This window comes from Protopterus annectens, chromosome 2.part1, assembly GCF_019279795.1.
Source record: "Protopterus annectens isolate FY-2018-M chromosome 2.part1, PAN1.0, whole genome shotgun sequence".
NCBI classification, from domain to species: Eukaryota; Metazoa; Chordata; order Ceratodontiformes; family Protopteridae; genus Protopterus; species Protopterus annectens.
The window spans coordinates 1,883,564,656-1,883,590,131 of record NC_056729.1 but is presented as its reverse complement, the minus strand read 5'-3'; the positions used below and the strand labels follow the sequence as shown (position 1 = coordinate 1,883,590,131).

Below are 25,476 nucleotides of genomic sequence, written 5' to 3'. Positions count from 1 at the left end.
ATGTCCATGGACCTTTTATTTATTTATTTGTATTTGTTTTCCAGGGTACAGCACTAATGTCCGGGGACCTTTTATTTATTTATTTGTATTTGTTTTGCAGGTTAGAGCACTGATTTCCACAGACCTTTTGTTTATTTATTTATTTGTATTTGTTTTCCACTGTGGAGCACTGATTTCCATGGACCTTTTATTTATTTATTTATTTATTTATTTATTTATTTATTGATTGATTTATTCACTTATATTTGTTTTCCAGGGTAGAGCACTGATGCCCATGAACCTTTTATTTATTATTTAATTTTATTTGTTTTCCAAGGTACAGCACTGATGTCCGGGGACCTTTTATTTATTTATTTATTTGATTTTTTTCCAGGGTAGAGCACTGTGATACGAATGTGATACGGGAGAGGGGTACATTGAGTGAGTGTGATTGACTGTTGCCGCACTATATCTCGACATTCTCTTTATTTTTTTTATTTCTTCCTTGACATATGAAGTAATGCCATATTCTGGAAGCGTCAGCAGGCATGAGAAATGATGCTGTGTTCCAGAGCAGTTTAGGGATTTCAGCAAAATCACTACATTTGATTACGAAATATGTCTTGTATGTGAGCTGGAATATTCTAGTAAAGTACTAAACTTGCAAAGTCATTGGAATATTCCAGTGTAACACTTGAAAATTGCAGAATCATTGTATTTGGCAGGAATTGCTGTTCCTTCTGGGGTGGGTGGCCAACACCACAGAATGTTCTAGCAAGATTGGACCTACACTGGGAAAGTACTGATTCTCATGACTTGTGGTAAATAAATTGGTTATATGTAGCTGGGGCTCCCTGCACTCAGGCAGAAGCCTCACCTGTTGAGCGGACACACTGCCCAGGACTGTTTTCCCGATGAAGACTCCTGCCTGACTGCAATGGGGCTTCCCAGTCAAGAATGAAGACAGGATGAAGCTTTCTCTTTATCGGTGATGTATATGTTTTTCTTTAAATGTATTGTCTAATTTCATATTTTAATTAAAAAGAGTTTACTTCGTTTTCTGTTTTAGTGTGATTTACTGTTCAGTTACATAGAGTTTATTTAGTTTTCTGTTTAGTGGCAAAAATAAAGCTTGTTACTAAATAATTTCTTTAGTGTTAAGTGAATTATTTCAAATCCTGCTCATTAGGCAATACATTATCTTGGCGACGAGGATGGGATTCGAAATGTTTAAGAAAGGGTTTATATGTGTAACTGCCTTCATTGTTTTGATCTGTATATACAGGAGTATAACACTCCAATTAAACTGTGGAAACAGATATATTGCTTTTGTTTAAATCATGCTAAAGTTTACAATTTCTAGAGATAGATGGAATGTTTCAGCCCTACTGCTTACAGCGGAATGTTTTTAAGAGAGATAAGGGATATCGGAGTTTAATGAAAAACACATGCCAATGTTAAAGAAACATGACATACAGGTTAGAAAGTATATGTGCTAAGTTACATGAATACAGTTTTTTTTTCCTTTTCAGAATTTAACAAGTGTAATAGCTCCATACTAACAGAAATACATCAGGATTTAAAGGGTTAAAAATGAAAGCAGCTAACAGCCCAAAGGGTAATATGGACATGCCATTAGTGTTAACTACAAGGTTATTAGAGTATTTTAATATTACAGTTTCAAACAGGATGCTAGAACGGGCACAGCATGACAGCAAAGATATTTTTAACATTCCTACAAGATGCAAGTAAAGATAACAAGGGTACATTCTAATACAGTCAGAGACTGTGAAAAAAGAAAACATACAACAGGTGAGAAAAGCTCTGAGACAGTCTCAAGAGGCAGGTTTTAAAGTAAATACAAACAAAATACAGTTCTTGTCACAAAAGTAACATTTCTAGAAATCATTATCAGACTGACAGGAAGGTCTACTTGCTAGAAAAGTATATGGGGCATTTTGCAATTGCCAAAGCCTTTGACAATTTAAAATTTGTAAAAATTCATTGGAAACATAAAAAAAAAAGGTCCCTGCATTAAACAATTTTTGTCCATTTACTTGAAAATAAAACAGATAGTGTTCTTTGGGGTTATAGTTCTAACTCCACTTTGATAAATAACAGTAAAAAATAAAATCACAGAAGATGTTAGTCAGGCATTCCTCTACAGTGCATTTAAATGGTGCATGTTTCTAGAAGGATGAAAAGTACTACATTGGGCTTGCAATAGAGACATTGCAAAAGAAAAATAAACCAATTATGCTTAAGTTACCAGGATGCATGTTAGTACAAAGGGATGAGTTAGAAGCTGCACAGTATGTTCTGCAGCATTGACATCCAGTAAATATTTACTTTGACAGTGCTTATATAGTAAATTCTCTGAGACTACTTATGGAAATGTGGGCCAGGAGAGAGTTTATTAATAGTGCAGGACTAATTCAAAAGTACAGGTTGCAGGGACAGTTCAGTATTTAAAATTAAAAGCAAAGCATCAACAATGAATAAAAGACCTGGGATTCCTATTATGCAATGCATGATAAGTTCACGCAAGACACACCAGACAGGACATGCACAGAAAGTTACATTCAGAATTGAGCTAAGACAGGCATAAGAGGGGTGGCAATGTTACATAAAAAAATAACTCAAATATCTGTGCCTAATAAATTACCAACATAATCGCTATTTGAAACAATTCCAGTCACTAATTCTCCTGTTAAATGGGAACAGCCTTTTGCTCAGCTATTATTAGAGCAGTGACAGCATGCTTAGTTTATAGACAGGTCAGTTAAATATGTAAAAAAAAAAATTGTTAAAAGGTTAATTGTTATTGTCTTATAATCCAGTAACTAAGAAAATCTTAACATCTTCAGGGAGTGGCAAAAGTAGTCCGTATGCAAAATTATATGCTGTATATCAAGCACTGAAACAAGAGATGCCAGGTACATGTCATATTTATATTGATTCTTGGTCAGTAGCAAATGGACTAGTAACCTGGTTGCCTACATGGCAGAAAAATGATTGGAAAATTCATTCTAAAAACAAAAATTTGAAAAAAAAAATGATGGCAATCAATTTAGAAAATAATAAGTCAAGGTACCGTGACAGCTTATCATGTTAATGCACATTGTTCTGCAGATTCTCTAGAACGGTGGTTTAATTCTGTTACAGATGAACAAACAAGAATTTCAGAAGCTAATATACCAGATGATTCTGAGCAAATGGGGATGGCAAAATGGGCACATCAGAAGTGCGGACACCTGGGAGAAAAGGCCACTTACAGGTGGGCACAAATTACAGGAATTGCACTTTCATTATACTTAATTAAAACTGTTATATTACAATGCTCAACATGTCAGCATACTCAACAAAGATCCATGCCTCATATAGTTCAGAGAAATATAGGTTCATAGGTAGGTACTAGGCTATTGGCCCAAGGGCCTACGTAAGCCTAGCCAGCAAGGTTCCATAGCTTACCCCACCAAAGAAAGTTATTTTTCTGTGCCACTGTCGAGCAGAGACACAGAAGTGATCCCCAGGGTGTATTTCCTATTTCCCATCCACTCATCAAGATTTTTCTTGAATAGTGCTAATGAAGAACTTTGCTTGACATAGATGGGTAGCTTGTTTCAGAGTATAGAAGTCTCTGGGACAGGAATCTATCCCTCCAGCATGTCTTGTTTATTGTGGTGACAAGGGTTAGGTCCCTAGAGCATGTAACTTGGAGGGATTGGGATTTCTTTAGGTGTAGCATGTCCAACAGCTCTGGGTTTGACATAGCTTTATATGTTAGGCACAGATCACCTCAGAGTAGGTGATATGCTATGGAGTAAAGCTGGAGTTTTTTGAGGCGGTCAGTGTAGGGCATTTGTTTGAGGCCAGTAATCCTCTTTGTGAGATACTTCTGTGGGCTTTCCAGCTGCTGCAGATGTCTTGTGAGGTACGTGCCAAAAGGGGCATTGTACTCTAAAATGGGTCTAATGAGTGAAGAGTAGAGGGGAACAATGACCTCTTTTTTCCTGGATGAGAACCCTTTTATGATGAGGTGTGCTACATAGAAGGACTTCCTGACTACTGTGGCAATGTGGCTGTCAAAGGAGAGACTACTGTCCACCTGGGTCCCAAGGTCTCTTATCACGCATTCGGTGTTAAGTAGATTGCTGCCTATGTGGTAATTCATGGGTACAGAGTTTTTACCAAAGGGGATGACACTGCACTTTTTGGCATTGAGCTTGAGGCCATTGCTCTGACACCAGGCATCTGTCTCAGTGAGGCCCTTCTGTAGGATGTCCACATCATTTGGGGACTTGACTATGGCTCCTAGTTTGCAGTCATCTGCAAACTTCATTAGCCAGAGGCCTTCTGTGTTAGCCTGTACTTCAGAGAAGTAGATACCAAACAGGAGAGGTCCCAGGATGGAACCCTGTGGTACTCCACTTGTCACTGCTTTGAGGTCAGATTTGGAATCTGCAACTTTTACAGTGTGGGTTCTGTCAGTGAGCCAGTTGGCAACCCATCTTGTGACGTAGGGATCTATACCTAGTTTAGTGAATTTAGCTATAATTCCAGAATGGGGGATGTTGTCGAAAGCCTTGGCGAGGTCAAGATAGGCTGTGTGAACCACCTTACCCTCATCCACAGCTTTGGTGACTGCCTCAAAGAAGTCGATCAGGTTCAGGAGGCATGATCTGCCTTTCACAAACCCGAACTAGGTGGGATCCAGAGTTTGGAGGTTACCAATGTCTTTGTTTAATAGTCCCATGATGATACGTTCCATGGCCTTGCAGATCAGGCTCATCAGGCTAATAGGTCGATAGTTCCTGGGATCAGTGGTGGCTCCCCCTTTGTGGAGTGGGATAACTGTTGCTGTGTGCCATTTAGTGGGCACAAAGCCTGATGTGAGGCTATTATTGAACATGGTGCTTAAGTGGGAAGCCAATTTGTTCTGATGTTCGTGTAAAACGCAGCCTGGGATGCTGTCCAGTCCCATGGATGCTGTGTTTTTTGTTTTAGAGAGTGCAGCTTTTGCCTGCATAGTTGTGATTACAGGGACTCTGCATTCTTCCTGTATAGATATGGGCCCTTCAGTGGGTGAGAGGGGGGTAAAGTTAGCACTGAACCTATCTGCCAGGATGTTGGCAATATCAGTTGGTTCTGTAATTTTCGTGCCTTTGGGCTGTAACTCAGAGCAGATCTGGGTGTTGCCATCTAGATTCCTGATATAGCTATAGAATGATTTGTGGTTGTCCTTGGATTTAGTGGTGATTTTGTTTTTGTAGCTAGCTTTGGAGGATCTTATAAGGAATCTCAGCTTCTTACTGAGGCTAACCAGGGAGCTCCTCCACTCATGGGATTTTAATTTCTTTTGCAACAGTTTCTTCCTTCTGTTTTACAGTTTGTTTATGGCAGTGGACCACCAGATTGGCTTCCTTTTTTTGGAGGATAGCGTCTTGGTTCTGTTTGGGATAGCTTAGCCAATTGTTGAGGTCAATCATTTTGTCCTTGTACTGCAGTATCATTCTGGATGATGGCAGAATGCTACTCAGGGCTAGGGTCATACCTGCCTGGGCTACAAGATCAGAGAGCTCTTCCATGTCTCTTTTCATGTAGTCCAGGGAGGTACGTCTCAGGTCATTCACACCAACATGGACAATGACATAGTCATATTTGTACTTGCTGTGGAGTGACCTGAGTGAGTGCATTATGTAGCAGATCCTGGCACCCGCCAGGCAGCTGACAGTAACCTTCTCCTTGTTTAGCCTGGTGAGTGGGACATCAGTGTGCCTAACTATAGAGTCACCTATGACTAGTGTGTTGGGTACGTTGTTTTGCCTTATTGGCTGTGGTTGAGTGGCACACTGAGTCTGTGGGCTATGTGTCATTTGGGTTGTGTTGGGGGATGGAGGTTGCTTGCATTTCTGCTTTAGAGGTCTCTGTTGCTAAGACAGATTATTATTGAGAGTCTCTGCAAATGTTTTTGTGTTACTATGTGTGGATTTTGGTGGTGTAGATTTAGTGAGATGATGTGATGAGTGTGGTGTGGTGCAAATGTTTACCTTCTCCTCATGACTGTCAAGTTCAGTCTTGGCTGGAGAGAGCTTTACCTCCAGTTTGGCTAGATAAGTGCATCTCTCACAGGTTGTAGTGTTGGGTGGTAGGAGGAGAGGGTTGTCTGTGTACATGAGGCAATTTCTACATTGCCTTAAGATGCACAGATTCATCAGATAGACAGGAGAGAACACTGGGAGCTGACCCTTGGACATGCCTGAATAAAAAAATATTTTCCTCCAGATAAGTGAGGAAAGTGAGTATAAGAGCTGTTTTTCTCTAAGCAAGTGAGAAAAGTAAGTACAAAAACTGTTTTCCTCTAGGTAATGAGGAAGATTGAGTGCTATAGTAATTAGTAGCTTATTTAGTGCTTACAAGTTCTGAACAAGTGCTGAGCATGAATAAGCAAATTTAAGTGCTAAAACTAAGAATCTGTATCTGCACTAGATGAGTTACAGGACAGAAACAAGTGCAAATGCAGGCTTTCAAATCAGAAAGATGAGAGAGATGGAAGATTGCCCAAACGGCCAATAACTACAATTTCTGGGCCAGAACCACTCCTTATGTGGTAGGCAGAGTTACCTAGTGCTTACCACACCCACTGATAAGCTAGAAGACTTCCCTGCAACACAGAAAGGCTTGTGGGGCTCAGAAGCTTACATACAGTCCTGGATACAGCAAATCTGTATCTGGAACACTAGTTACATGAAAGGTAGGAAACAGGCTTACAGTTTTTTTTTTTTTTACAGAAAAGTAGCAAAAACAGTAGTAAAAACAATTCACATGCAGTGCAAGTTAGCACAACTGAGTATTCAGCAATATTAGACCAAACACAGTTTAAAAAATGCAATTAAATTAAAAAGGACTAAAAGCAAGTGCAGAAAGAGTTTATTACGTAGAATGTGGTAAAGAGATGGGACTGGGGGAGTGTCCCAGATCAAAACTACAGTGGGGCGGGCAACTGCAAAAGCCACCAAATTTAAACTACAAACCAAAAATAGGGAGAGTGGGTGGGACAAAACAGTTTCAACAGAGATCTATGCAACAACTAACAGTACAAACTTTAAAACCAAAAAATATACTCATCTCTGTATATTTGCCAATCAGTCTCTCAGAACAGTGAGACAACAGTTTCAACAGAGATCTAAGCAACAATTAACAATTAACCAAAAAAATATATACTCAGCTCTGTATATTTGCAGATAGTCTGTAAGGCCCTCTCTCAGAACACAGGTTCCAGCAATTTGAATCCAGCTGTTACTATACCAACTGAAGACCGAGTTGCCAGGACAAATATCACAAATTGAATATGTTGGTCCTTTACCATTAAATAAAGGCTGCCAATATATATGTACAGCGGTAGATACTTATTCTGGGTATCTTATTGGTTTTTCATGCCAACAAGCAACACAGGTAAGTACTTTAAGAACTATATAGACTTAATCATTTTGTATTATGAGATGCCTTTGTATATACAGAGTGACAACGGTTCCCATTTTAAGTGAAAAATGGTACAGGATTTTACAAAACAACATAATATTGAATGGGTATTTCATATACCCTATTACCTGCAGGCAGCAGGGTTAATTGAAAGAATGAATGGATTACTTAAAGACCAATTAAGAAAATAAGGAAACGGGACACTGCAAAACTGGAGAGATAATTTAAATATGGCATTACAGATTTTAAATAATAGACCGATTTCAGAAACAGAAACACCATTAATGAGAATGTTAACTCCAGCATTGCAGATCAAACCATATGTGATGACTGAAACAATTACATATTGGGAAACTCAAGCAGGTGCATTAGCTCCTACTAGAGCTACACCTGAGACTGCAGGATTGAGTCTATATTCAATGAATGCTTGCAAAATACCGCCAAGTTCAGCTGATTGAGACTGGGATTGGAATTCAAATTCCAACAAAGCATTTTGGTTGGATAGTGCCTCAATCAAAAATTGCTTGGAAAGGTGTTCAGGTTGTAAATGGAGTTATTGTAGCAGGTTATCAAGGGGAACTTAAAATTATTCTGTTAAATACTTCAGATGAGAATGTTCATGTACAGAAAAAGGATAGGGTAGCCCACATATTTATTGTACCTGTGTTAGGCAGCACCGTCACCAGAGTGCAGTCACCACCTGTTGCTGCCTTCGAGAGGGAACAAATATCCAGTATGCATGAAATCAATTCAGGTGCAAAAATATGGGTCCATGAACCCAATAAACAACCTGAACAAGTGGAAGTAATTGCTACTGGGAATGATAATACTGTTTTAATTATTAAACCAGGAAAGGAAAAATGGGAATATATACCAGCAGATCGGTGTTATTTGCGAGAATAATCATGCTACTTTTCTTTGATTTCAGATTCCAATTCCAATGCTAATTGTTGCTGGTTTCGCATTGTATGGAGTCCCTTTGTCAGAGTGTGTAACACCAGGAGTAAGAGCAACTAAAATGAATTCAATGGTACTCCAGTGGGGATGGGCTGCTAGTACACGAAATAGAACATAAGAAAATTTTACCTGCTCGGCTGGACAAGGATGTCCTACTACCAATTTGACTTTTGAAGGAAATTTAACTATTTGGAGGTTAAGAAGATGGCATTGTTATGTTCAGTTACTAGATGACAGACAAGCTACGGTAATAATTCAAAATTACACAGACATAAAATGTTGTAATTGTAAATATGAACAGACATACTGAAAAAAAATTACTGCTTTTGCCAGAATGGAACGGATATTTATAATAAATCAATTGATTTACAGAACATTATAGTATTGTTTTGTATGAATGCAACTCAGATTATAAATGGAATATGGGCCTCTCAAATAACTATATTGAACAACCACGCCAGCACTGATGTCTATGGAGCGTTTATGTATTTATTTATTTGTATTTGTTTTCCAGGGCAGAGTACTGATGTCCGTGGACCTTTTATTTATTTATTTATTTGTATTTGTTTTCCAGAGAACGGCATTGATGTCCGGGGACATTTTATTTATTTATTTGTTTGTTTTCCAGGGTAGAGCACTAATGTCCATGGACCTTTTATTTATTTATTTATTTGGATTTGTTTTCCAGGGTACTGAACTGATGTCCATGGACCTTTTATTTATTTATCTATTTATTTGTATTTGTTTTCCAGAGAACGGCATTGATGTCCGGGGACATTTTATTTATTTATTTGTTTGTTTTCCAGGGTAGAGCACTAATGTCCATGGACCTTTTATTTATTTATTTATTTGCATTTGTTTTCCAGGGTTCAGCACTGATGTCCATGGACCTTTTATTTATTTATTTATTTATTAATTTATTTGTTTATTTATTTATTTATTTATTTGTATTTGTTTTGCAGGGTAGAACACTGATCTCCATGGACCTTTTATTTATTTATTTATTTGTATTTGTTTTCCACGGTACAGCACTGATGCCCGGGCACCTTTTATTTATTTTTTTATTTGTTTGTATTTCTGTTCCAGGGCAGAGCACTGATGTCCGGGGATCTTTTATTTATTTCTTTATTTGTATTTGTTTTCCAGGGTCGGACACTGATGTCCACGGACCTTTAATTTATTTATTTATTTGTATTTGTTTTCCAGGGTACAGCACTGATTTCTGCGGACATTTATTTATTTATTCATTTGTATTTGTTTTCCAGGGTAGAGCACTGATTAGGTTCATAGGTTCATAGGTTTATACTAGGCTATCTGCCCTAAGGCATTTATAAGCCTAGCCCAAATTATTGTGGCTTACGCCACCCCTTATATGAAAAAATACTGTGCCCATTAGTTTGTTGTGCCTCTGTCCAGCAGTGACCCAGAGATGATTCCCGGGGTAAACCTACGATCTCCCATCCACAGGTCTAGATTTCTCTTGAACAGAGTCAGCGAGGTGCTCTGCCTCACATGGACCGGGATTTTATTCCACAGCATAGGGAGTCTCTGAGTGATAAATCTATCCCTCCAGCACGCCCTATTTATATCCGTGCTAAGGTTTAAGTCGCTTGCTCTAGTGGTTTTGGTGGATTTGGATTTTTTGAGGTGGAGCATGTCCATTAATTCCGGGTTGGACATGGCCTTGTATGTCAGGCACATGTCACCTCTGAGCAGACGGTATGCGACTGAATAGAGCTGGAGTTTCTTCAATCTGGCAGCATATGACAGATTTTGGAGTCCTTTATCCTTTTGGTGAGGAATTTTGGGGTCTCTCCAATTGCTGCAGATGTCGGGTGAGATACATCCCGAATGGGGCATTGTACTCGATCATTGGTCTGATAAGTGAAGAGTACAGGGGAACAATGACCTCACTAGATCTGGATGTGAATCCCTTCATGATCAGGTGGGCAATGTAGAAGGTCTTTCTAACCACTTTAGCAATGTGAGTGTCAAAGAAAGGCCACTGTCAACCTGGGTCCCCAGGTCCCTGATAACCTCTTCTGTGCTTAGTGGATTGCCACCTATATGGTAGCTTGGGGTTACCTTGTTTTTCCAGGGTATGACTATACATTTTTGGCGTTTAACTTCAGGCCATGGCTCTGGCACCAGCTATCTGTTTCCGTGAGTCCCTTCTGAAGGATATCCGTGTCCGATGCACTTTCCACTATGGCGCCCAGTTTGCAGTCATCTGCAAACTTTGTCAGCCAAAGTCCTCCCATGTTGGCCTGTACTTCTGAGAAGTAGATGCCAAACAATAGGGCCAAGGACCGAGCCCTGTGGGACACCACTTGTGACCGGCTTGGAGTCTGACACAGCGCCAGCAACTCTAACCCTGTGGGTTCTGTCCTTAAGCCAGTTTGCAACCCATCTTGTGACATATGGGTTTACATTTAAGCTGGTAAGTTTTTCTACAACACCCGAGTGGGGTATTGTGTCGCCCTTTGCAAGGTCAAGGTAGGCTGTATGGACTGCCTTTCCTCATCAATGGCCTTGGTGACTATTTCAAGAAGTCGACCAAGTACAAAAGGCATGATCTTCCTTGACAAAGCCAAACTGGGTCGGGTCCAATGTCTGCAAGTCCCCTATATCTTTGTTTATGAGCTCCATTATGATCCTCTCCATAGCTTTGCAGACTAGACTTGTTAAGCTTATGGGCGGTAATTACCAGGGTCCGTGAGGCGCCACCTTTGTGGAGTGGGACCACAGTTGCCGTCGCCACTCCTTGGGCACGTATCCTGTGGTAAGGCTGAGATTAAACAGCTGCCTTATGTGCGGGTTTAATTCCTCATTTAGCTTGTAGCACACAGCCGGGGACACCATCCGTCCCATTGATGCTGTGTTTTTAGCTTTAGAGAGCAGCTTTCACCTGCGCATTTGAGATGTCCGGGAGGCTACACTCGGCTGGGATAGTTATCTCTCCTTTAGGGAGAGGGGGTGAAGTTTGCACTGAACCTGTCTGCCAGTATGTTGGCAATGTCTGTGGGTTCAGTGATTTTTGTATCATTTTGGACTAATTCTGAGCATATCTGGGAGTTTCCACCCAGGTTCCTAACATAGCTGAAAAAGGCCTTATGATTGTCCTTTGAATCCATGGCAATTTTTCTCTCAAAATTGGCCTTAGTTGATTTTATGAGTGCTCGTATTTTTTTACTAATAATGATCAGGGGTGACTTCCCTTTTATGGATTTTGTTCTATCATGTAATAGCTTTCTCCTCTTATTGTAAAGTTTGTTAATGGCTGGGGTCCACCAGACTGGACGTTTGCCCTTTGTGGAAAGAGTCTTGGTTTTATTTGGGATTGCCTGATCCATGCAGTCCTGGAGGTGTTCATAGATGTCCATGGACCTTTTATTTATTTATTTATTTATTAATTTATTTGTTTATTTATTTATTTATTTATTTGTATTTGTTTTCCAGGGTACAGCACTGATATATGGGATGTTTTATTTATTTATTTATTTATTTATATTTGTTTTCCAGGGTAGAACACTGATCTCCATGGACCTTTTATTTATTTATTTATTTGTATTTGTTTTCCACGGTACAGCACTGATGCCCGGGCACCTTTTATTTATTTTTTTATTTGTTTGTATTTCTGTTCCAGGGCAGAGCACTGATGTCCGGGGATCTTTTATTTACTTCTTTATTTGTATTTGTTTTCCAGGGTCGGACACTGATGTCCACGGACCTTTAATTTATTTATTTATTTGTATTTGTTTTCCAGGGTACAGCACTGATTTCTGCGGACATTTATTTATTTATTCATTTGTATTTGTTTTCCAGGGTAGAGCACTGATGTCCATGGACCTTCTATTGATTTATTTATTTATTTGTATTTGTTTTCTAGGGTAGAGCACTGATTTCCATGGACCTTTTTATTTATTTTGTATTTATCTATTTGTATTTGTATTCCAGGGTAGAGAACTGATGTCCAAGGACCTTTTTTTTCTTTCTTTATTTATTTATTTGTATTTGTTTTCCAGGGTAGGGCACTGATGCCCATGGACCTTTTATTTATTTATTTATTTATTTATTTGTATTTGTTTTCCAGGGTAGGGCACTGATGCCCATGGACCTTTTATTTATGTATTTATTTATTTATTTATTTATTTATTTATTTGTATTTGTTTTCCAGGTTAGGGCACTGATGCCCACGGACCTTTTATTTATTTGTTTTCCAGGGTAGAGCACTGATGTTTGTTGACCTTTTATTCATTTATTTATTTGTATTTGTTTTCCAGGGTAGAGCACTAATGTCCCATGATCTTTTGTTTCTTTATTTCTTTATTTATTTATTTGTATTTGTTTTCAAGCCTACAGCACTGATATCCATGGACCTTTTATTTATTTATTTATTTATTTGTATTTGTTTTGAAGAGTAGAGCACTGATGTCCATGGACCTTTTATTTATTTGTTTATTTATTTATTTGTATTTGTTTTCCAGTGTACAGCACTGATGTCCACGGACCTTTTATTCATTTATTTATTTGTATTTATTTTCCAGGGTGCAGCACTGATGCCCATTTATCTTTTATTTATTTATTTGTATTTATTTGCCAGGGTAGAGCACTGATATCCACGGACCTTTTATTTATTTATTTGTATTTGTTTTCCAGGGTAGAGCACTGATGTCCATGGACCTTTTATTTATTTATTTATTTGCATTTGTTTTCCAGGGTACTGCACTGATGTCCGGGGACCTTTTATTTATTTATTTATTTATTTATTTATGTATTTGTATTTGTTTTCCAGGGTAGAGCACTGATGTCCATGGACCTGTTATTTATTTATTTATTTATTTGTATTTGTTTTCTAAGGGAGAACACTGATGTCCATGGACCTTTTATTTATTTATTTATTTTTATTTTTTTCCAGAGTACTGCACTGATGTCCAGGGACCTTTTATTTATTTATTTATTTGTATTTGTTTTCCAGGGTAGAGGACTGATGTCCATGGACCTGTTATTTATTTATTTATTTGTATTTGTTTTCCAGGGTACAGCACTGATGTCCTGGGACATTTTATTTATTTATTTATTTGTATTTGTTTTCCAGGGTGGAGCACTGATGTCCATGGACCTTTTATTTATTTATTTATTTTTATTTTTTCCAGAGTACTGCACTGATGTCCATGGACCTGTTATTTATTTATTTATTTGTATTTGTTTTCCAGGGTACAGCACTGATGTCCTGGGACATTTTATTTATTTATTTATTTGTATTTGTTTTCCAGGGTAGAGCACTGATGTCCATGGATCTTTTATTTATTTATTTATTTATTTATTTGCATTTGTTTTCCTGGGTACAGAAGTGATGTCCAGGGCCCTTTTATTTATTTATTTATTTTTAATTTGTATTTGTTTTCCAGGGTACAGCACTGATGTTCATGGACCTTTTATTTATTTATTTATTTATTTGTATTTGTTTTCCAGGGTACTGCACTGATGTCTGGGGACCTTTTTATTTATTTATTTATTTGTATTTGTTTTGCAGGGTAGTGCACTGATTTCCATGGACCTTTTATTTATTTATTTGTTTATTTATTGGTATTTGTTTTCCAGGGTAGAGCTCTGATGTCCATGGAACTTTTATTTATTTGTATTTGTTTTCCTGGGTACAGCATGGATGTCCAGGGACCTTTTATTTATTTATTTATTTATTTGTATTAGTTTTGCAGGATAGAGCACTGTTTTTCATGGACCTTTTATTTATTTATTTATTTATTGATTTACTTCTTTGTATTTGTTTTCCAGTGTACTGCACTGACATACAGGACCTTTTATTTATGTATTTGTATTTTTTTCCAGAATAGAACATTGATGTCCATGGGCCTTTTATTTATTTATTTATTTATTTATTTGTATTTGTTTTCCAGGGTAGAGCACTGATGCCCATGGACCTTTTATTTATTTATTTATTTATTTATTTGTATTTGTTTTCCAGGGTACAGCACTGATGTCTGGGGACATTTTATTTATTTATTTGTTTATTTATTTATTTATTTATTTATTTATTTATTTATTTATTTATTTGCATTTGTTTTCCAGGGTACAGCACTGATGTCTGGGGACATTTTATTTATTTATTTGTTTATTTATTTATTTATTTATTTATTTATTTGCATTTGTTTTCCAGGGTACAGCACTGATGTCCATGGACCTTTTATTTATTTATTTATTTGTATTTGTTTTCCAGGGTACAGCACTGATGTCCATGGACCTTTTATTTATTAATTTGTATTTGTTTCCATGGTAGAACACTCATGTCCATGGACCTTTTATTTATTTATTTGTGTTTGTTTTCCAGGGTGCAGCGCTGATGTCCGGGGACATTTTATTTATTTATTTATTTATTTGTATTTGTTTTCCTGGGTAGAGCACTGATATCCATGAACCTGTTACTTATTTATTTATTTGTGTTTTTTTTCGGGGGTAGAGCACTGATGTCCACGGACCCTTTATTCATTTATTTATTTGTATTTGTTTTCCAGGGCAGAGCATTGATGTCCGGGGCCTTTTATTTATTTATTTATTTGTTTGTTTGTTTGTTTTCCAGGGTAAATCACTGATGTCTGGGGAAATTTTATTTATTTATTTATTTATTTGTATTGGTTTCCAGGGTAGAGCACTGATGCCCATGGACTTGTTATTGATTTATTTATTTGTATTTGTTTTCTAGGGGAGAGCACTGATGTCCATGGACCTTTTATTCATTTGTTTATTTGTATTTGTTTTCCAGGGTACAGCACTGATGTCCATAGACCTTTTATTTATTTATTTGTATTTCTTTTCCAGGGTACTGCACTGATGTCCGGGGACCTTTTATTAATTAATTAATTTATTTATTTATTTATTTATTTATTTGTATCTGTTTTCCAGGGCAGAGCACTGATGCCCATAGACCTTTTATTTATTTATTTGTATTTCTTTTCCAGGGTACTGCACTGATGTCCGGGGACCTTTTATTAATTAATTTATTTATTTATTTATTTATTTGTTTATTTATTTATTTGTATCTGTTTTCCAGGGCAGAGCACTGATGCCCATGGACCTTTTATTTATTTATTTCTATTTGTTTTCCAGGGTAGAGCACTAATGTCCATGGACCTATTGTTTATTTATTTATTTATATTTTTTCCAGGGTACTGCACTGATGTCCTGGGGCATTTTATTTATTTATTTATTTATTTGTATTTCTTTTCCAGGGTACAGCACTGATGTCCATGGACCTTTTATTTATTTATTCATTTGTATTTGTTTTCCGGGGTGCAGCACTGATGTCCAGGGACCTTTTATTTATTTAATTATTTATTTATTTATTTGTATTTGTTTTCCAGGGTAGAGCACTAATTTCCATGGACCTTTTATTTATTTGTTTGTTTGTTTATTTGTATTTGTTTTCTAGGGTAAAGCACTGATGCCCCTGGACCTTTTATTCATTTATTTATTTATTTGTAGTTGTTTTCCAGGGTACAACCCGGATGTCCGGGGACATTTTATTTATTTATTTATTTATTTATTTGTATTTGTTTTCCAGTGTAGTGCACTGATGTCCATGGACCTTTTATTTATTTATGTATTTATTTATTTATTTATTTATATTTGTTTTCCAGAGTATAGCACTGATGTCCGGGGACCTTTTATTTATTTATTTATTTATTTTTATTTATTTTTCAGGGTACAGCACTGATGTCTATGGAGGGTTTATGTATTTATTTATTTGTATTGGTTTTCCAGGTTACTGTACTGATGTCAGAGGACCATTTATTTATTTATTTATTTATTTATTTATTTGTATTGTTTTGCAGGATTGAGCACAGTTTTCCATGGACCTTTTATTTATTTATTTATTTATTTATGTGTATTTGTTTTCCAGGGTAGATCACTGATTTCCATGGACCTTTTATTTATTTATGTATTTGTATTTGTTTTCCAGGGTACAGCACTGATGTACATGGACCTTTTATTTATTTATTTATTTATTTGTATTTGTTTTCCAGGGTACAGCACTGATATACGGGACCTTTAATGTATTTATTTATTTGTATCTGTTTTCCAGGGTACAGCACTTATGTCCAGGGAGCTTTTATTTATTTATTTGTATTTCTTTTGCAGGGTAGAGCAGTGATCTCCATGGACCTTTTGTTTATTTATTTATTTATTTATTTATTTGTATTTGTTTTCCAGTGTAGAGCACTGATTTCCATGAACCTTTTATTTATTTATTTAGTTAGTTATGTATTCATTTATTTGTATTTGTTTTCCAGGGTAGAGCACTGATGCCCATGGACCTTTTATTTATTTATTAATTTATTCATTTATTTATTTGCATTTGTTTTCCATGATAGAGCACTGATGCCCATGGACCTTTTATTTATTTATTAATTGCATTTGTTTTCAAAGGTACAGCACTGATGTCTGGGGTCCTTTTATTTATTTAGTTATTTATTTATTTATTTCAGGGTAGAGCACTGATGTCCATGGACCTTTTATTTATTCATTTATTTATTTATTTATAAGCAATTATATAAGTCAGCACTAAAAAATTAAAAACACTACACCCTCACAAACTCCCCTGAGTACCTTGTTCCCCATTGGCCCTTGTTTTCAATTATAAAGGAATTCCCAATACTATTCTAGCATGTCCAAAGGTCAGTTGTCAATCTCCTCTTCGGTCCAGCTGGTGAATCTGGGAATCTTGAGGCAATGTTACATCTGCCTCATGTACACAGACAACCCTCTCCTCCTCCCAACAAATTCCAACACATGTGAGAGATGCAACCATATAGCCAAACTGGAGGCTAAGCTCTCTCAACTCAGTACTGGCATAACCAGTCAGGAGGAGAAGGAAACCACACTCACTACAATTCCAGTCTCACATAGACCTACCACGACAGCAAACCAAACACATAATCACACAAAAACATACTTGGAGGCTCTAAATAAAGATCTGCCTAAGCAGCAGAGACCTCCAAAGCAGACACCCAAGCAACCGCTACCCCAAAACAAAACACGTGCAACACATATCTCACAAAGCCAGTGTGCCGAACAGTCACTGCCCTTAAGGCTGAACAACACACCTGATACACTTGTAATAGGTGACTCTATCATCAGGCACACTGACGTCCCGCTCACAAGGCTGAACAAGGAGAAGGTCATGGTGAGCAGCCTGTCGGGCACTAGGATCCGCCACATAACACAAGCACTTAGGTCACTCCAAGGCAAGTACAAATATGACTCAGTCATTGTCCATGCTGGTGTGAATGACCTGAGACGTACCTCCCTGGACTACATGAAAAGAGACATAGAGGAGCTCTCTGAGCATGTAGCCCAGGCCGGTATGACCCTGACCTTGAGTAGCATCTTACCCTCACCAAGAATGATGCCACAATATGAAGACAAGATGATCAATTTCAACAACTGGCTTAAGTATTGGTGTCATTCAAAGCAGTCAGCCTCGACAAGCCACGATGCTTCACTAAGGAAGGCTTGCACCTGTCACCCCTGGGCTTTCGGATATTGGCAAAGGCTCTTGCTACCCCCGTAGTGCCTTTTTTAGGCAAGGCTCAAAAGACAAACCCACCTCCATAGGTATCACAAGGGATAAGAAACTAAGAGTAATGCTACTCAAAGCCAGAAGTCTAAACCTCAAGATGCACGCACTCGAAACTCTCCTTAGCATGGAGAACATCGATATCTGTGCAGTAACAGAAACCTGGTTCTGGGCTCCCGAGAGCACCCCAGCACTACCAGGTTATACCTCATACCATGCTTTTCGGACCCAAAACTTGGACCAAACTACAAAAGGAGGGGGAGTATCAATATTCATCAAAGATACCCACACCTCCAGGTTGGTGGCACAGCACGAAGCATCAGAGACTATCCATGTGCAACTAACAGTGGATAAAACTGCCTTCCAGTTTATAGCCTGCTACAGACCACCCTCCCAAACCCAGGAACCCCACTTGGCCTTCCTGAGAACACTGGAAAATATGAAGGTCTCTCCAAACATCATTATATTGGGCGACTTCAACTACCCAAACATAGACTGGGAGCATTACTCTAGCTCCAGCACCCTAGCCCAAAGGTTCCTAGAATTCATAAACTCAAACGCTATGGAACAACTTGTTACCACTCCCACAAGAGGGGAAAACATACTGGACCTGATCATCACCAACATGGGGACTCTATGCTCCAGACCAGAAGTGTATCCCTCACTGGTAAGATCAGACCATAAACTAATCCAACTGGATATTCACATCCTGACCCCATCCCCTGCCCAGAAAACCACAGTGAAAAACTTCTCTAAAGCAAATTTCACACTCCTCAAAACTGAGGTGGAATCGTTCAAAGCCCCCGGGCCTGTGGAAAATACGGCCCACACCGCAGAATCCTTTATAAATGCATTCTATGAACACCTTCAGGAATGCATGGATCATGCAATCCCAAATAAAACCAAGACCCAATCCTCCAAAGGCAGACGTCCTGTCTGGTGGACTCCAGCCATAAACAAACTATACAATAGAAGGAGGAAGCTACTACATGACAGAGCAAAATCCCAAAAAGGGAAGGCATCTCTGATCAGTATTAGCAAAAAACTACAGGCACTCATAAAATCGTCTAAGGCCAGCTTTGAGATAAAAATTGCACAGGACACAAGGCTTTCTTTAGTTATGTTAGGAACCTGGGTGGGAATTCCCAGATATGCTCAGAATTAGTCCAAAATGACAAAAAATACACCGAACTCACAGACATTGCCAACATCCTAGCTGACAGGTTCAGCGCAAACTTCTCCCCCCCCCCCCAAAAGGGCAAATATCTATCCCAGCAGAGTGCTGCCCCCCTGACATCTCAGATGCTCAGGTGAGAGCCGCCCTCTCCAAAGCAAAGAACACAGCATCAATGGGACCAGACGGTATCCCGAGGTGCGTCCTACATGAACTCCAAGAAGAGCTAAACCCAAACATAAAACTACTGTTCAATCTCAGCCTTACTACAGGATATGTACCCAAAGAGTGGCGTACAGCAACAGCGGTCCCTCTCCACAAAGGTGGTGCCTCAACGGACCCTGGAAACTATCACCCCATAAGCCTGACTAGCTTGGTCTGCAAAGCTAGGGAAAGGATCATCATGGACCTCATAAATAAAGATATTGGGGACCTACAGACACTGGATCCTACCCAGTTCGGCTTTGTTAAGGGCAGATCCTGCCTCTTAAACCTGGTCAACTTCCTTGAGACCTTCACCAAGGCCATTGACGAAGGGAAGCTGGTCCACACAGCCTACCTGGACCTCGCAAAAGCCTTCGATACAATACCCCACTCGGGCATTATAGATAAGCTCACCAGCTTAAATATAAACCCCTATGTAGCTAGATGGGTTGCAAACTGGCTCAAGGATAGAACCCACATGGTTAGAATTGCTGGAGCCATGTCAGACTCCAAACCAGTTACAAGTGGCATCCCACAAGGCTCAGTCCTGGGACCTCTCTTGTTCGGTATATATTTCTCGGAGGTACAGGCCAACACGGAAGGACTGTGGCTGACCAAGTTCGCAGATGACTGCAAACTGGGCGCCATAATCAACTCTCCAGCCAACACAAGCATCCTCCAAAAGGGCCTCATAGAAACAGACAACTGGTGCCAGAGCCATGGCCTCAAGCTAAACGCCAAAAGTGTATAGTCATCCCTTTGGCACAAACAAAGTGCCACAAATTACCACATAGGTGGTAATCCATTAAGTACAGAAGAAGTAATTAGGGACCTGGGGACCCAAGTTGATAGCAATCTCTCATTTGACAACCACGTGGCCAAAGTGGTTAGAAAAACATTTTATATAGCCCACCTAATCATGAAGGGATTCACATCTAGATTAGGGGAGGTCATCATGCCTCTTTACTCATCCCTCATCAGGCCCATAATCGAGTACAATGCCCCTTTTGGGATGTACCTTACCAAACACCTGCAGCAACTGGAAAGACCCCAAAAGTACCTCACCAAGAGGATCAAAGGGCTCAAACAGATGCCATATGCTGCCCGGTTAAAGAAACTCCAGCTCTACTCAGTGGCATACCGCCTGCTCAGAGGCAATCTGTGCCTGACGTATAAAGCCATGTCCAACCCGGAATTAAGGGACATGTTGCACCTCAAAAAATCCAAATCCCATCGAGCTACGCGCTCGAGAGACTTGAACCTCAGCTCTGAAATAAATAGGACATGCTGGAGGGACAGATTTTTAACCCAGAGGCTCCCTTCACTTTGGAATACAATCCCAGTCCAAGTTAGGCAGAGTCCCTCATTGACTCTCTTCAAGAGGAATCTTGATGAGTGGATGGGAGATCGTAGGTTTACCCCGGGTATCACTTCTGTGTCACTGTTAGACAGAGGCACAGTATACTAACCTCGAAAAAGGGTTTAGCAAAATTAATTTAAAATGGGTGGCGAAAGCCAAACATACTCTGGCTAGGCTTATAAATGCCCTAGGGCAGATAGCCTAGTATGAACCTATGAACCTATTTATTTATTTGTTTGTTTGTTTGTTTGTTTGTTTGTTTTATTGTATTTTTATTTCCAGGATACAGCACTGATATACGGGACCTTTTATTTATTTATTTATTTGTATTTGTTTTCCATGGTACAGCACTGCTGTCTGGGCACCTTTTATTTATTTATTTATTTGTTTGTATTTCTGTTCCAGGGTAGAGCACTGATGTCCGGGGATCTTTTATTTGTTTATTAATTTGTATTTGTTTTCCAGGGTAGGGGACTGATGCCGATGGACCTTTTATTGTTTTCCTTATTTCTATTTGTTTTCCAGGGTAGAGCATTGATGTCCATGGACCTTTAATTTATTTATTTATTTGTATTTGTTTTCCAGGGTACAGCACTGATGTATATGAACCTTTTATTTATTTATTTATTTGTATTTGTTTTCAAGGGTAGATCACTGATGTCCATGGACCTGTTACTTATTTATTTATTTGTATTTGCTTTTCGGGATAGAGCACTGATGTCCATGGACCTTTTATTTATTTATTTATTTATTTGTATTTGTTTTCCAGGGTACAGCACTGATGTCTGGGGACATTTTATTTATTTATTTATTTGTATTTGTTTTCCGGGATAGAGCAGTGATGCCTATGGACCTGTTATTTATTTATTTATTTATTTATTTATTTATTTGTATTTGTTTTCCAGGGTACAGCCCTGATGTCCGGTGACCTGTTTTTTATTTATTTATTTATTTGTATTTGTTTTCCAGGGTACAGCACTGATGTCCAGGGACCTTTTATTTATTTATTTATTTGTATTTGTTTTCCACAGTACAGCACTGATGTCCGGGCACCTTTTATTTATTTATTTATTTATTTATTTATTTATTTATTTGTACATATTTCTGTTCCAGGGAAGAGCACTGATGTCCGGGCACCTTTTATTTATTTGTATTTGTTTTCTGGGGTAGAGCACTGATGCCCATGGACCTTTTATTTATTTATTTATTTGTATTTGTTTTCCAGGGTAGGGCACTGATGGCTGAGGACATTTTATTTATTTATTTATTTATTTGTATTAGTTTTCTAGGGTGGAGCACTGATTTGTATGGACCTTTTATTTATTTTTCATTTATTTATTTGTATTTGTTTTCCAGGGTAGAGCACTAATGTCCAGGGACCTTTTCTTTCTTTATTTATGTATTTATTTGTATTTGTTTTCAAGCCTACAGAACTGATGTCCATGGACCTTTTATTTATTTATTTATTTATTTGTATTTGTTTTCCAGAGTAGAGCACTGATGTCCATGGACCTTTTATTTATTTGTTTATTTATTTGTATTTGTTATCCAGGGTACAGACCTGATGTCAGCAGACCTTTTATTCATTTATTTATTTGTATTTCTTTTCCAGGGTACAGCATTGATGTCCATTGACCTTTTATTTATTTATTTGTATTTGTTTTCTAGAGTAGAGCACTGATTTCCATGGACATTTTATTTATTTATTTACTTGTATTTGTTTTCCAGGGTACAGCACTGATGTCCATGGACCTTTTATTTATTTATTTATTTGTATTTTTTGGGGGGGCTGCAGCACTGATGTCCAGGGACATTTTATTTAATTATTTATTTATTTGCATTTGTTTTCCAGGGTAGAGCACTGATGTCCATAGACCAGTTATTTATTTATTTCTATTTGTTTTTCAGGGTAGAGCACTGATGTCCATGGACCTTTTATTTATTTATTTATTTGTAATTGTTTTCCAGGGTAGAGCACTGATGTCCAGAGAGCCTTTTATTCATTTATTTATTTATTTATTTGTATTTGTTTTCCAGGGTACAGCACTGATGTCCATGGACCTGTTACTTATTTATTTATTTGTATTTGTTTTCTACGGGAGAACACTGATGTCCGTGGACCTTTTATTTATTTATTTATTTGCATTTGTTTTCAGGGGTACAGTACTGATGTCCATGGACCTTTTATTTATTTATTTATTTGTGTTTTTTTCCAGGGTACAGCACTGATGTCCGGGGAGCTTTTATTTACTTATTTATCTGTTTGTATTTGTTTTCCAGGGTAGAGCACTGATGTACATGGATCTTTTATTTATTTATTTATTTATTTATTTATTTATTTATTTGTATTTATTTTCCAGGGTACAGCACTGATGTACATGGACCTTTTATTTATTTATTTATTTATTTGTATTTGTTTTCCAGGGTACAGCACTGATATACGGGACCTTTTATTTATTTATTTGCATTTGTTTTCCAGGGTACAGCACTGATGTACATGGACCTTTTATTTGTTTATTTATTTATTTATTTATTTATATGTGTTTTCCAGGGTACTGCACTGATGTCAGGGGACTATTTTCTTTATTTATTTATTTATATTTGTTTTGCAGGGTAGAGAACTGATTTCCATTGGACCTTTTATTTATTTATTTGTTTATTTATTTATTGGTATTTGTTTTCCATGGTAGAGCACTGATGTCCATTGACATTTTATTTATTTATTTATTTGTATTTGTTTTCCTGGGTACTGAACTGATGTCAGGGGACTATTTTCTTTATTTATTTATTTATATTTGTTTTGCAGGGTAGAGAACTGATTTCCATTGGACCTTTTATTTATTTATTTGTTTATTTATTTATTGGTATTTGTTTTCCATGGTAGAGCACTGATGTCCATTGACATTTTATTTATTTATTTATTTGTATTTGTTTTCCTGGGTACAGCACAGATGTCCGTGGACATTTAATTATTTATTTATTTATTTGTATTTGTTTTCCAGGGTAGAGCCTTGATGTTCATGGACCTTTTATTTATTTATTTATTTGTATTTGTTTTTCAGGGTACTGCACTGATGTCAGGGGACCTTTTATTTATTTATCTATTTATTTGCATTTGCTTTGCAGGATGGAGCACAGATTTCCATTGACCTTTTGTATATTTAGTTATTTATTTGTTTGCATTTGTTTTCCAGGGTAGGGCACTGATTTCCTTGGACCTTTTATTTATTTATTTATTTGTATTTGTTTTCCAGGGTAGGGCACTGATTTCCTTGGACCTTTTATTTATTTATTTATTTATTTGTATTTGTTTTCCAGGGTACAGCACTGATATACGGGACCTTTAATTTATTTATTTGTATTTGTTTTCCAGGGTACAGCACTGATGTCCGGGGAGCTTTTATTTATTTATTTATTTGTTTTTGTTTCTGTTCCAGGGTAGAGCACTGATGTCCAAGGACCTTTTATTTATTTATTTATTCATTTGTATTTTTTTTTTTTGCAGGGTAGAGCACTGATTTCCATGAACCTTTTATTAATTTATTTGTATTTGTTTTCCAGGGTAGAGCACTGATGCCCATGGACCTTTTATTTTTTTATTAATTTTTTTGTTTGCTAGGGTATAGCACTGATGTCCGGGGACCTTGTATTTATTTATTTGTATTTGTTTTCCATGGTAGAGCACTGATGTCCATGGACCTTTTATTTTATTGATTGATGGACTTGTATTTATTTACCAGGGTAGAGCACTGATGTCCATTGACCTCTTATTTAATTATTTATTTATTTAGTTATTTATTTATAAGAAAATAAAACGAACAGAAACTATAAAAGCCGGCAGGAATCCAGTAAGTAAAATCCAATAAAGTCAGGTAAGACAGTATAAAACCGTTTAATGTAAGCGCTTTCAGCAAGGACGTTGCCTTGCCTTCATCAGACAAATGGAACTAATAAATCAACAGGTTCTCTTTATACTCAATTAGGCTGGTTTAATCAATCAGCATAATTAAAGAACAGCATATTTAAAGCAAAATCAAGACCATAAAAATATATAAATCCAAACGAAAAACATTTGTTCAAAACCAGACATTTCAAATTAATCATGTATGCATAAAAATACATATGTTGATATTAAAACAAGGCACCTGTTTGAGTTTCATAATGAATAAATATAGTGTTGGATAAAATTAAACAAGTTTATCCCAATGTGCCTAACCACCTATCAAAATGGAAAAAATCAAGATATCTTGAAAATTATTAAAACATATTTATTTATTTGTATTTGTTTAAATCAATACAAATGTTGTTATTGTGCACATACCAAATTCATACTCCTATTGGCATGTATATATATAGATTTAAAAATATTTATTAATATATTTAATATATAATATAATCAAAATGATTAATTTGAAATGTCTGGTTTTGAACAAATGTTTTTTGTTTGGATTTATATATTTTTATGGTCTTGATTTTGCTTTAAATATGTTGTTCTTTAATTAGGCTGATTGATTAAACCAGCCTAATTGAGTATAAAGAGAACCTGTTGATTTGTTAGTACCATTTGTCTGATGAAGGCAAGGCCCTTGCAGCACTGATTAAATGGTTTTATACTGTCTTACCTGACTTTATTGGATTTTACTTACTGGATTCTTGCCGGCTTTTATAGTTTCTGTTCGTTTTATTTTTTACAAGTTTTTGTTTGTGTTTCGTAGTCCGTTTTTT

General features: G+C 37.1%; 1 long non-coding RNA gene across 1 annotated transcript; it reads left to right on the top strand.

Annotated features, from left to right (window-relative positions):
- The first annotated feature begins 499 nt into the window (after positions 1–499).
- Positions 500–8,792, top strand: LOC122794680. Its single transcript, XR_006363673.1, has 3 exons — positions 500–967; positions 3,145–3,256; positions 8,390–8,792. It is a non-coding gene; the product is annotated as an uncharacterized LOC122794680 (long non-coding RNA).
- The last annotated feature ends 16,684 nt before the right edge of the window (positions 8,793–25,476 follow it).